Below are 10,838 nucleotides of genomic sequence, written 5' to 3' on the forward strand. Positions count from 1 at the left end.
ATTTGTTAGGTGCTTGATATTACCACGAAAATTACCGTGCATATTACAATTGCTATTACCGTGATGTATTTTCAAAAAATACAAAAGTATTGGAGGTAGAAGGGGGTACAAACCACCCCCTTATACCCTGAGATTATTATGATCTCCCTATCCATAGCCGTTTAATTTTTATTTTTTTTCTAGAATTGATAGTTTAGTATATTGTGTACTAACATACGATTGAAAAATTAGCTATCTACTCTGAAAACTATTTATTATATAGAGCACATGATTATTTCTAGTAATTTTAGAGAATTTTTTTTAATTATAAAATTTATTCCTTTTGTACCATTTGCTATTGAAAATTCAGCCATCTAGTCTAAGTACTACTAGTATAAAGAGTACATGTTATTTTTAATATATTGCACTACTTATTGCACTTTATTTAGATATATTTTTAGTCACTTCTCTCTCTCTCTTTTTATTGAAAACATAGTTGGCACTTAATCCACTAATTGTTTATTTTTTAGGACACAAATGGTTAAAAATATTTTTTTTGAATTATAATGTCTCTCTTTTGCCCGTGTGCAGGACGATTGGGATGATTGTGGCCCTCCGAACGACCCTAAACATGGATTGATGGCTCAAGGACAAACCCTCTTGTGCTTGTGCCAAGTGCAAAAGGAAAATCCCTCGCTTGAAGCGCATTGCTTTGGAGCACGTAGAGAATGAAGGGCTTTGGCGTCCTTGAAAAAGCGTTCAGGTAGATGAGAGCTCCGCTCACCCCTCGCTTGAGGAGGTCCCCCATTGGTCTGTGTTTGGTGGTGGTGCTCTAGCACGCAAGGCTAAAAGATAGCACCGTGAGCTATTGGGCAAAGGCATGGCGCATGGTGACCCTCCCACTAGCTCTACTTCGGTAGCTCCTCCTCCCACGTTTCAGAAGCACTTTGATCTTGAGGATGAGCACATGTTTGACATGGTTGACGAGTTACTATCTCATAAAAGCAACAGTGCAAGGAGGATTGTCAACCATGCACTTGACGGGCAGTAGCAATGGAGGATAAACTATTGATGAGTGCCCGAACATCTCTTTACGATGGTGCACAGTACTCGGTGCTCCAAGCATCGTTGGAAGTCCTCATCTTGCAGTCAAAATTTGGTTGGAGCAATGCAAGTGTAGATGCACTCCTTGGGTAAGTTTTAATAATAGTATTTTTTGTGTTGTAGTTAGTAATATTAATAATAATAATTATTATTATTATATATATATATATATATGCATATTCATTAATAATATTTTTTTGTTGTAGTTTGGTGGAGAAAATTCTCCCTAAAGATCACCACATGCCTTTGGATCACCAACAAGCTAGATTGTATGTCACTGCACTTGCATGGAGTATGAGCGCATACATGCATGCATCAATGATTGCATACTATACCACAACGAGCACGCACATGCTACCTCATGTCTTGTGTGCAAGGAACCACGCTACAAGACTTGAGTGAGTGGGGCACACCTACCCCATAAGGTATTGAGAAATTTTCTACTAATCCCTTGCATTCAACACATGTTTAAAAGCATGTCTACCGTGGAGCTACTCACATGGCACGTCAATCACCGCTGAAATGATGGAATGATGTGTGTCCCTCTCAATTCACCTGCATAGAGGCACATAGAGACACAGTGGCCAGAGTTTGGGATAGAGCCTCAACACTTGAGGCTTGGTGGGCTGGCAAGAATCGATGTCAATCCCTTTGGCACCAAGTCCACTTCATGGAGCACATGGCTTGTGGTGATCATTAACTACAACATTCCACCATGGGAGAAAACCAAGAAGTAAAATATCCTTCTTTCCTTGCTTGTGCCTCGGAAGTACAAGGTGGCATTTATGGATGTCTACGTTGAGCCTCTCATTGAGGAGTTGGAGGAGTTATGGAGAGGCATCCCTGTTGTTGCAGATGTCTCAATTCCAAAGGAGAGGAGAGAAGCCAATGTGAGGGGAACCCTTATGTGGACTATGCACGACTATCCTAGACTTGGAGAGATTTTTGGTATGAATCCTTTCATTCTTTTCTCTAGTTACCATTTGTAGTTTGAAGATTCTCTCTAATGATGTGATATGTGTGCAGGGTTGTCCACATCAAGCCACAATGCCTGCCCTACTTACAGGCCATCATTGGTGATAGAGGGGCCAAATGCCTTGCGCAAGGTAATATATCCAAACAACCATCATTTCTTACCCCAAGGTCATAGCAAATACAAGGCTCCAACAAATAGAAAGCTTCCTCTAAAGCGCATGATAGCAAATTGGGCAACTATTTGGGAAGGGCACTAACAAAAATGATCCGGCCTCGACTCTCCACCGAAAGACATTTCAAGGTATTCCTTATTTTTAAGGTTTCCATATTTAAAGGACTTAAAAATACAACACCTAGTGGATCACATACACATATTCAAGGATGTAGCTCACACCCTCTAGGACCACATTATTGGCAAAAAGGACTCATTGGGGGTGAGGGAGGATTTGAGGGTCTTGAAACGTCTTCCCAACTCCACCACCCCACATCAAGCCCCCAATGGGAAGATTGTTCTTTCCAAAGCGCCATGGATGCTAGCCAAAGAATAGGTAGATCAAGTGAAGGGCACCGTTCAATTGTATGGGTTGATGTCCCATGATTGGCACAAGATGCTACATATAAGTCTTTCTCTCTATTCTCTCGGGAACATATGCTTTGTGTGTATGACATTCTCTCACTTTCTTGTTTACTATTTTGACATTCTAGTTCATTTTTCTGGTGAGTATGTGCATATGCCGGGACAAGAAAGTGAGGCAAGCTATTTGCAAACTTCGAGAGCTAGTAAGATATACCACAAGACTCCACTCAACTAGGCTTTTCTATATACACAATAACCTCAACTATCACTTAGTGTATTCTTGTGTGTTTTCTTGTAGATTTGTGAGCTCCAAGGAAATTGAAATAGATGGCGTCTCTACTTCTCAAACACTTGCAGTGGAAACCGTGTGTTCCATTGAGGATGCATTTTCTCAATTGATTCTTGCTAGCCAACTCCACCTCTTGGTTCACGTGGTTGAGGAGATTGCTATATGTGGAGTAGTGCATGCACGATAAATGTTCTTTTTAGAGAGGTTTTTAAAGACTCTCAAAGATTTTATGTGGCCACGGTCTCAGCCAAAGGCATGTATGGCCAAAGGGGGGATTGTGCAAGAGGCATTTGTTTATATATCAGAGTATTTGGCACAAGTTGATCCCTCAATGTCTCACATGTGGTCAGACAACGAGAATGCAAAGATGACTTTACACTTGCCAAGTGGAAAGGGAAAATTATTTATCATGGACATGAATCTATCCCAAGTGGTCAATAACTTTTGTGTCCTCAATGCAAAGGTTATGACCAAGTGGGTGGACTTGTGGACAATGGCAAAGGCAAGGTGTTTGTAGGAGACGGAAGCATGGAAACAAGCGCATGTAGGAAGGAGGGCACCCCCAGTGCCTAGAAACCTTGCATGTTTCCTAGATCCCATTAGTGCCGAGTGGATTCATGAGAGAATGACTCAAGCAAAAGCACACAGAGAAGATATCGTCGAAAAAGAATGGGAGTATCCACGAGGTTGCGTACCAAAGGTAGAGTACTCATATACTTAAACCATATTGTATAGTTTTTTCTTGATTTTACCTTTGTAATTGATAAAATATATTTTATTATTTTGTAGTGCCTTCCCTTTAATTCTATGTGGTCCAAGGATCGACACTTTCGTACACGCCATATTGATGAGCGGTGGACCACCATGGATTGTGACATCATGGGAAACTTTGACACATATGGTGATGAAGCCAGGTGTTGTGGGACTATCGAAAGGATACTAAGGTTAATTTTAGAACCTATCATACCTTCATCTTCGAGTGCAAGTGGTTTGCAAATGTGTTTAAACAACATGATAATTTCCTCTACATGGTGGACTCTAGTGTGCATCACACAGGGAGGTATGACAATTTGGTTTTTCCACACAATTGTGAGCAGGTGGGTGACTACCTTCTTTCCCCTTATTTGCTTATAACATTAATTATACCAATGTTACTCACTTTGAGATTCTCTTCTATAGGTCATCCACATCCCAGTAATCCACCAACCAAAACTTTGGTTTGTAGTTCTTGTAACACCTCACGGGAGAACCATTAGACCATCTTCGACCCTCTTCCATCTGCTACTTTGGATGAGGGGGAGACAGAGGAGAGAGAGAGAGATCAATGATTTATGTCCCATGGTCGTAGGCTTTAGCGAGGATGATTGCCATGAATTCGAAGATGATGAAGCCAACACATCCACAAACGAAAATTATATTTCCCTCTTTATTGATGTAGGAGCCATGGGCTTAGAATTGGATGACTCTTCTTGTAGAGATCTTTTGGAAGATGTTCATAAACATTTTGTGTACTTTAAGTTATGATAATTCTTTTGTGTCATCTATTCATGATCTCTCTCTCCCCCCTCTTTCTCTCTCTGATTTTGTAAAAAATGCTAAATTATGTTAATCAAGTGGGAGTGAATAATTTAATTGATAACAAAATATCTATAATTTTTTGGAGCAATTATTTATGTAAAATAACAAATGATTTGCATTTTTCTAAGAAGCATTGATATTATAAAGTGTTATGGATGCAACTGGAGCTAGCTCTTTGTGTTGTGCGTAGTGTGAAAGTGCTCTGAAGAAGAGATTCTTTATTGCGCTCCTTGTTCAACACCTTCTCATGCCAATAGAGCTCTTTGGCACCACTACATAAAGCCTTTCAGAATATGCAAAGAGTGCATGGATGCAGTTGCTTGGGTGAAATGCGGTGTGCAGTATTTGAAGCATTAATAAAGGCAATTATAAAAGCAAAAATATTCTCGTTAAGCAAGAGAGTGAGAAAGACTCTTGCAAACATGAAGGCCACATGCACATTGTTGCAAGATAGTGCTTGAAGAAACTAACATAGGTGCTACCATTTGGTAAAATGTGGGAACACTTCACTCTATCATCCCCATGCCTTAACAAAAGATGTCGTCTATGTTTGGCTTCTCATCTCTAATAGTGCTTGCTTTACAGGGAGGCACATGCATAACTTTAGGATGGAGCAGGCTCTTTGTAGCTTCATGTTTACCCACATAGCTATTGTTTGATATTTTAATATCATTTTTTCAAAATTTTTCAAATTTTATATAATGTTGTTTAAATTTTTTCACACCAAAATTTGAATGTCTAAGCGCCTAATCGGTGTTTGGTAATAGACATGGTACATTTAGCGATAATAATTGCGGCAATAAACGCGGTAATATTGGTGGTTATATCCGCGATAACGTTTGAAATACAAAAAATACCTCCCCGTTTTCCTCTCTCGTCCCTGCCCAGCCCATTTGGACTCTCTCTCTCTCTCTCTCTCTCTCTCTCTCTCTCTCTCTCTCTCTCTACAAAATGTGGTAAATGAGCGCGGTAAATGTTTTATGATTTTCATAGTGGCATAGTCTATATGCTAGTTTCCATGGCATGTATGCTACTAATCATGGCATAAATGCTACCAAACATGGTGTTTGTGCTACTATGCATGTAATATAAATAAGTTAAGATGACATGTATGCAAGGCAACATGGCCATGGGTAGAAGCACGTTAACATGTCATGCTTTTTGTGCTAGTTAGCATGTGCCAAATATGTTGTAAGCATAAGAAGAGTGATGTCCTTCAAGTGTGTGGGCCTCCATCATGAACTATAAAAATACTTTTTAAAAATATTGGGTCGAAGTTCAAATGAGATTGAAAAATTTATGTTGAGACGTTACTTTGAAGGTGTGGTGGAGTCATGATGCATGGAGGGAAGCGCACATCAGTCAACCACCTCCAACAACGACTCTCTTGACACTCCACAAAGAAGGAAGTCCAAGGAAAAAGATTCTGCTACTTTTCCTCCACCCCGCAAAAGGGTAAAGCTGTTTGAATCCTAAGGATCCCCACTGCCAAATAACATGCATGCAGGGAAGGAGAAGAATAACTCAGGTACTCTCTCTCTCTCTCTCTCTCTCTCTCTCTCTCTCTCTCTCTCTCTCTCTCTATGTGTGTGTGTGTGTGTGTGTGTGTGTGAACTGAGCAGTTAGATTTCAATCTTGTGCACTAGTGGGGTTGCTTAGAGAAGCTCTATAAGGTGTTAATTGTTTCTCTATGTTTGGCTATCTCCCCTATGCATGAAATGTGAGATACATATTACTTACCAATAAATAGAAAATTTTACCTTTGCCATGGATAACCTTGCATGGTAATATCTTGTGACACTGGGGGTGTGCAGGACAATGGAAAGCTCCCAAGCTCAACATCCCAGTGCAAGAGAAATTTTGTATTATAGCCAAAGATTTCAATGTTGTTCGTGACCTCTCGATGGATGGTGCCAATCCCAAACTAGTGAAGCGGGACAAAATCACAAATGTGGAGTGGTTCAGTATATTCAGAGAGTCGAAGGATTGCATTGGATATTGCATTAAATGGTTTCATACATAGCAATATGTATGACCAAGTAATGTAGATGCACTATAGGGTGTACCAAAATGCCCCAGCCAACATGGAGATCAACTCTGCATATTTTCAACGGGGTTTGTAAAAGAATTCAGCCCAACGGCAATTGCAAGCGATTTAGCCATGCAGTTCAATTGGGCTGAGTTTGATGTCCAGCATTTGCAAGACCTTCAAGAAAAAGGATACTATAAATCCCATGTCAAAAAGTAGAGGATGCGTAATTCCCATCGTTCATGTCAAAACATTGAGGAGGGGTCTACGAAAATCAAGGAAGACTACTCAGGCCGAGTAGCCACAAATATTGTCAAAGCTACCAAGGTGACACCCCTAGGCTCACCACAACACTCATCAAGGGGCAGAAATCCTACCATACTTTGGCCTTGAGGGTTTGCAGCACATTAAGGTTGTTGATGATCATCTCACAAAACAACTGCAAGATGCTAAACAACACCTCGTCAATGCAAGATATGAGTTCAAAGCTACGAGGGTTTTGAAAGAAAGCAATGCTAGGGTTAGCCTAGTTGTGGCTGTTATGAGATAAAATCTTCATGATGCTGACAGTGAATTGCAAAGTTTACTATAGAGCCACATGTGTATGTAAAGAGGGAAATAAAGCTCAAAGTGAAGATAGAGACGCTTAAAGAGACACTGGATGGTTTGGGTTTCCTCACAATGAAAACACCCCCATTGATGTTGAAATTGACATAATGTCATCGTGTGAGTGTCCGTGACTTTTGTGCTTGCACCTTATGTTTGGAATATGTGCATAACTATCCTATGTACTTACCATGCTTCTCTTCTATTTGGTTTGTAGATTAATGTGGAGGTGCAAGAAGCAAAAGTGCATGATAGTAATAGGCACACTGAGGGGTCCACTTAAGATTAACATTAGTCGTGGAGTATTGACGTGATTATGTTAGGGCTTGGATAGCTATGTTGCATCACCCGTTGTGAAATGCTGACATGCTAACAGCCATTGGACATTTAAAATCCATTTCTTTTGAGCAAGATTCCCCCTCGTAATTTGACAAAAATGAATTGAATAAAACTCATACCTTTGCACATCCTTGAAACCCCAAATTTTTAATAATAATTAGGAATAAAGTTAGCATTAGCTTCACGTGGTTAGGCAATAATTGTTCAAGTTCACCCTCATGACACACATCTAACTTCTCTCGTTACCTTTAGAATCCACCAAGCATCACTTCAAATCCTACTATTTAGATAAATCTCATGTTAAAGAATAGAGCGCAACAACACTACAACTCTAATACAAATGTGAGTGCACAAATCATTTATTTGTTAAATAGATGGTTAAGTTCACTCAGCTTGCTTAAAGATCTAACATTAAGGTGTGAAACCTCACTCACATTAAGCAGGAATTGGCTTTGGTTATAGTAGCTTAATAGTCACCTTTTCAAGCATTAGTATAGGATTAAATCTAGGTTGATTTCCTTTTGCATAGTTTTTTAAGCACGCATGAAGATCTATGGGTGTCTTTTTTTTCTCATGAAGATCTACCCAGCGATAGGTAGACACAATGCACATGGAAGCATAGAAGAAAATGTGAGCACATTGCAAGAGGGAGCACATGGCAAATTGGATCTAGAACAAAGGGCATTTGAAATCATAGGACAAATGGGAGCACATGGAAACTACTTTTAGGGGCTTGTCCCCTATTTCCAAAAGGGGCCACGTTTCCTCAAAACAAGTAGGTTATACATCTTGCAAAATCTTTGTTGCATAAACACAATGGCAAGCCACATAATTTCCACAAAGTGAATTTGTACACAAATTTTTTTGACTCTCCCAAATCCATGTGGTCCAAGATCACTACCAAGCATCATTTATTTTCTTGCATCCTTCTTGCACCCAGAGTCTTCACGAAGTGTATACCAGACTCCTCGTCAATACTTTGCTCCAACCCACTTCAATCATCATCAGCATGACCTTCACTCAAATTGGCATCCTTGCATTTCACTCCATAGATTGTTTACATGAGTTGAACTAGGTGACCCTTGAATTCCACTCAAAACCTATGACTATGCACCTACGATTTTTGGCAACCACATTCTCCTTCACATAAACCCCAAATTCATCTTTTACATCAACAAACCAACCCTTCAACTCATTAAAAACCACATCCCTACTCACCCTCACTTAATGTGTGATAAGGTTGTACCATTTGTATCCTTTTTTCTCTTTATTTGCTAGCGGTTGCATACATTGTATGTATCACCTTATTTGTACACAATCTCTGGTTTTCTTTTTTTTTTTGCAAAACTCACAATTGTGAGTGGATAGTATTAAGAACAGAAATATACACCAATGCTCAAGCTCAGACCGAGCCTTGAGGGTCAAAGGATTATAAGTAATCTGCTTGGCAGAGAAACCACTCCTACTCCTCGGCTTTACTTATTACAAGATGTTATGTATTGTTCTAGACCAGTCCTCTGAGGCTACCTAGATTTTATATTCTCACTCTTGCTAGAGACCATGAGACCCCAAAGGAAGGACACCTATGCTCTAGTGAGGAATACAGAGCCCAAGATGATAACATACACTAGAGTGTTAACAAATAGTTATCTTGGCTCTAGGGGAGGGTTATTTCGTTTTCTTTGTGGGGGGGAGGTGTCCCTATATGTAAACCCTATATATCACGTGCTTTCAAGGGGTATTTGAAATAACCCTACCTATAAATATTTGTGTTTTAAAACCTTTGATGTAACACATTTTATAATAAAAGGATCCCTTATGTATCAATTTTTTTCATATTTCAAATAAAATCCCCTTATGTATCTAAATTTTCTATTTTTCTACCATAAACAATTAACCCTTATGTTGAACTCACATGCTATCTTACATATTTTTAGACCCCCTTGAGGGTTGTTTACAATAAGCCTCACCTATGCTCTATGTGTGTGCAACCCATTTGCCAAAGAGTATCTTTACATGAAGTTCCATATGAGGCGAATGTATCTTGAGCCATGTAGAATTAACTATGTAATGAAATCCTATAAAGTCTATACAAGAGGCACATTTTTCTTAATGAAAAGAAATAAGCTCCACTAAGTTTTATGTATCCTCTCTCTCTCTCTCTCTCTCTCTCTAGCCTCCCCTAGGTCTTTGGACCAACCAAAAATACAACAAATCTATCCAAGACAACAATGAGGGACAAGCTAGAACAACATTAAGTTGACAAACACACAAAACACTGGTACGGCATCACTCCACTACCCCATTGCCTTTGCTACCTCTCTAATTGTCTTTATGGTAGCATTTGGATGGTAAATAATTTGGTTTGTTCCGCTAGCTGAGACTAGAATTGGTATTGGGTGCTCTTCATCAATAATACACTCCCAAATAGACCAGTTTCATGCAAAGTGATCTTAGCTTATTTCCAAGGCCAGCTATCTTCTCTCCATCGTACAACATCAAGCCAATTAAAGACATATCTAAAGAAATAGTCTGATTCCTATAGTTTGAACCAAGATTCTTTCCATCTATTCCCAAGCGTCGCATGCTAATGAAGCATCATCCGAGTCGTGAAAAAAGTTTTCATCCATAGTTGTAAGGATAATAGCCAATGTTTTGCATCCCTTTTTTTGACTTGATCTTTGAGTGGCTCTTGTTTTTATAGTCTCCCTTGTTGCCACAGCCTTCACCACACCCTAGAGGTTCTTCTTCATGAGATAACCTCTAGGTTTCATGTGCCATGTGTAGAATATAGACCCTTAACTTCTTACAAGCTTCTTACCACCCTCTTTGACAAATATAGTATGCCTAATGCATGGTGAAGGGAGGTCTTACCTTAGACAAGGAAATGTCTACTAACACTTTCCCAAGAGAATCACAATGTTGTCATATAAAGAATGTATATCATTGCATAATTTGTCAGAAAACGCTAATTAATAGTAATCATTGATATTACTAGACATTTGTAGCTTTTAACATCTTATATTCGCTACACCTTAGCAAACCCAAACATGCAGGATTTAATGTGAGCATAATGTTAAGCCACCTGTTGTGAGTTTTGGGTGGACACTAGGGTCATTAGGGTAGCAAGATGTGGTTAGAGACCTTGTACCACTTCCTTGTGTGCTAAGAGTATGGCTCAACAATCTACACACTGGTCTCCAAATGCTTCAAAGTCACTAATTAAGCAAACTTGGCGTATATGTACCTTAAATCCTTGAAACTGAAGGTGTAATAGATGTTTCCTTGAGTAAATGCACACATTTTCCATAGTTTGATTTGGGTAGTCCAACTAAATGAGAAATGTCCACTTTTCCTACAAT

General features: G+C 39.3%; 1 pseudogene; it reads left to right on the plus strand.

Moving 5' to 3' along the window:
• The first annotated feature begins 859 nt into the window (after positions 1–859).
• Positions 860–4,180, plus strand: LOC147445414 (uncharacterized; annotated as a pseudogene).
• The last annotated feature ends 6,658 nt before the right edge of the window (positions 4,181–10,838 follow it).

This window comes from Adiantum capillus-veneris, chromosome 12 (genome assembly GCF_014529385.1).
Source record: "Adiantum capillus-veneris isolate H3 chromosome 12, ASM1452938v2, whole genome shotgun sequence".
Taxonomy (NCBI): domain Eukaryota; kingdom Viridiplantae; phylum Streptophyta; class Polypodiopsida; order Polypodiales; family Pteridaceae; genus Adiantum; species Adiantum capillus-veneris.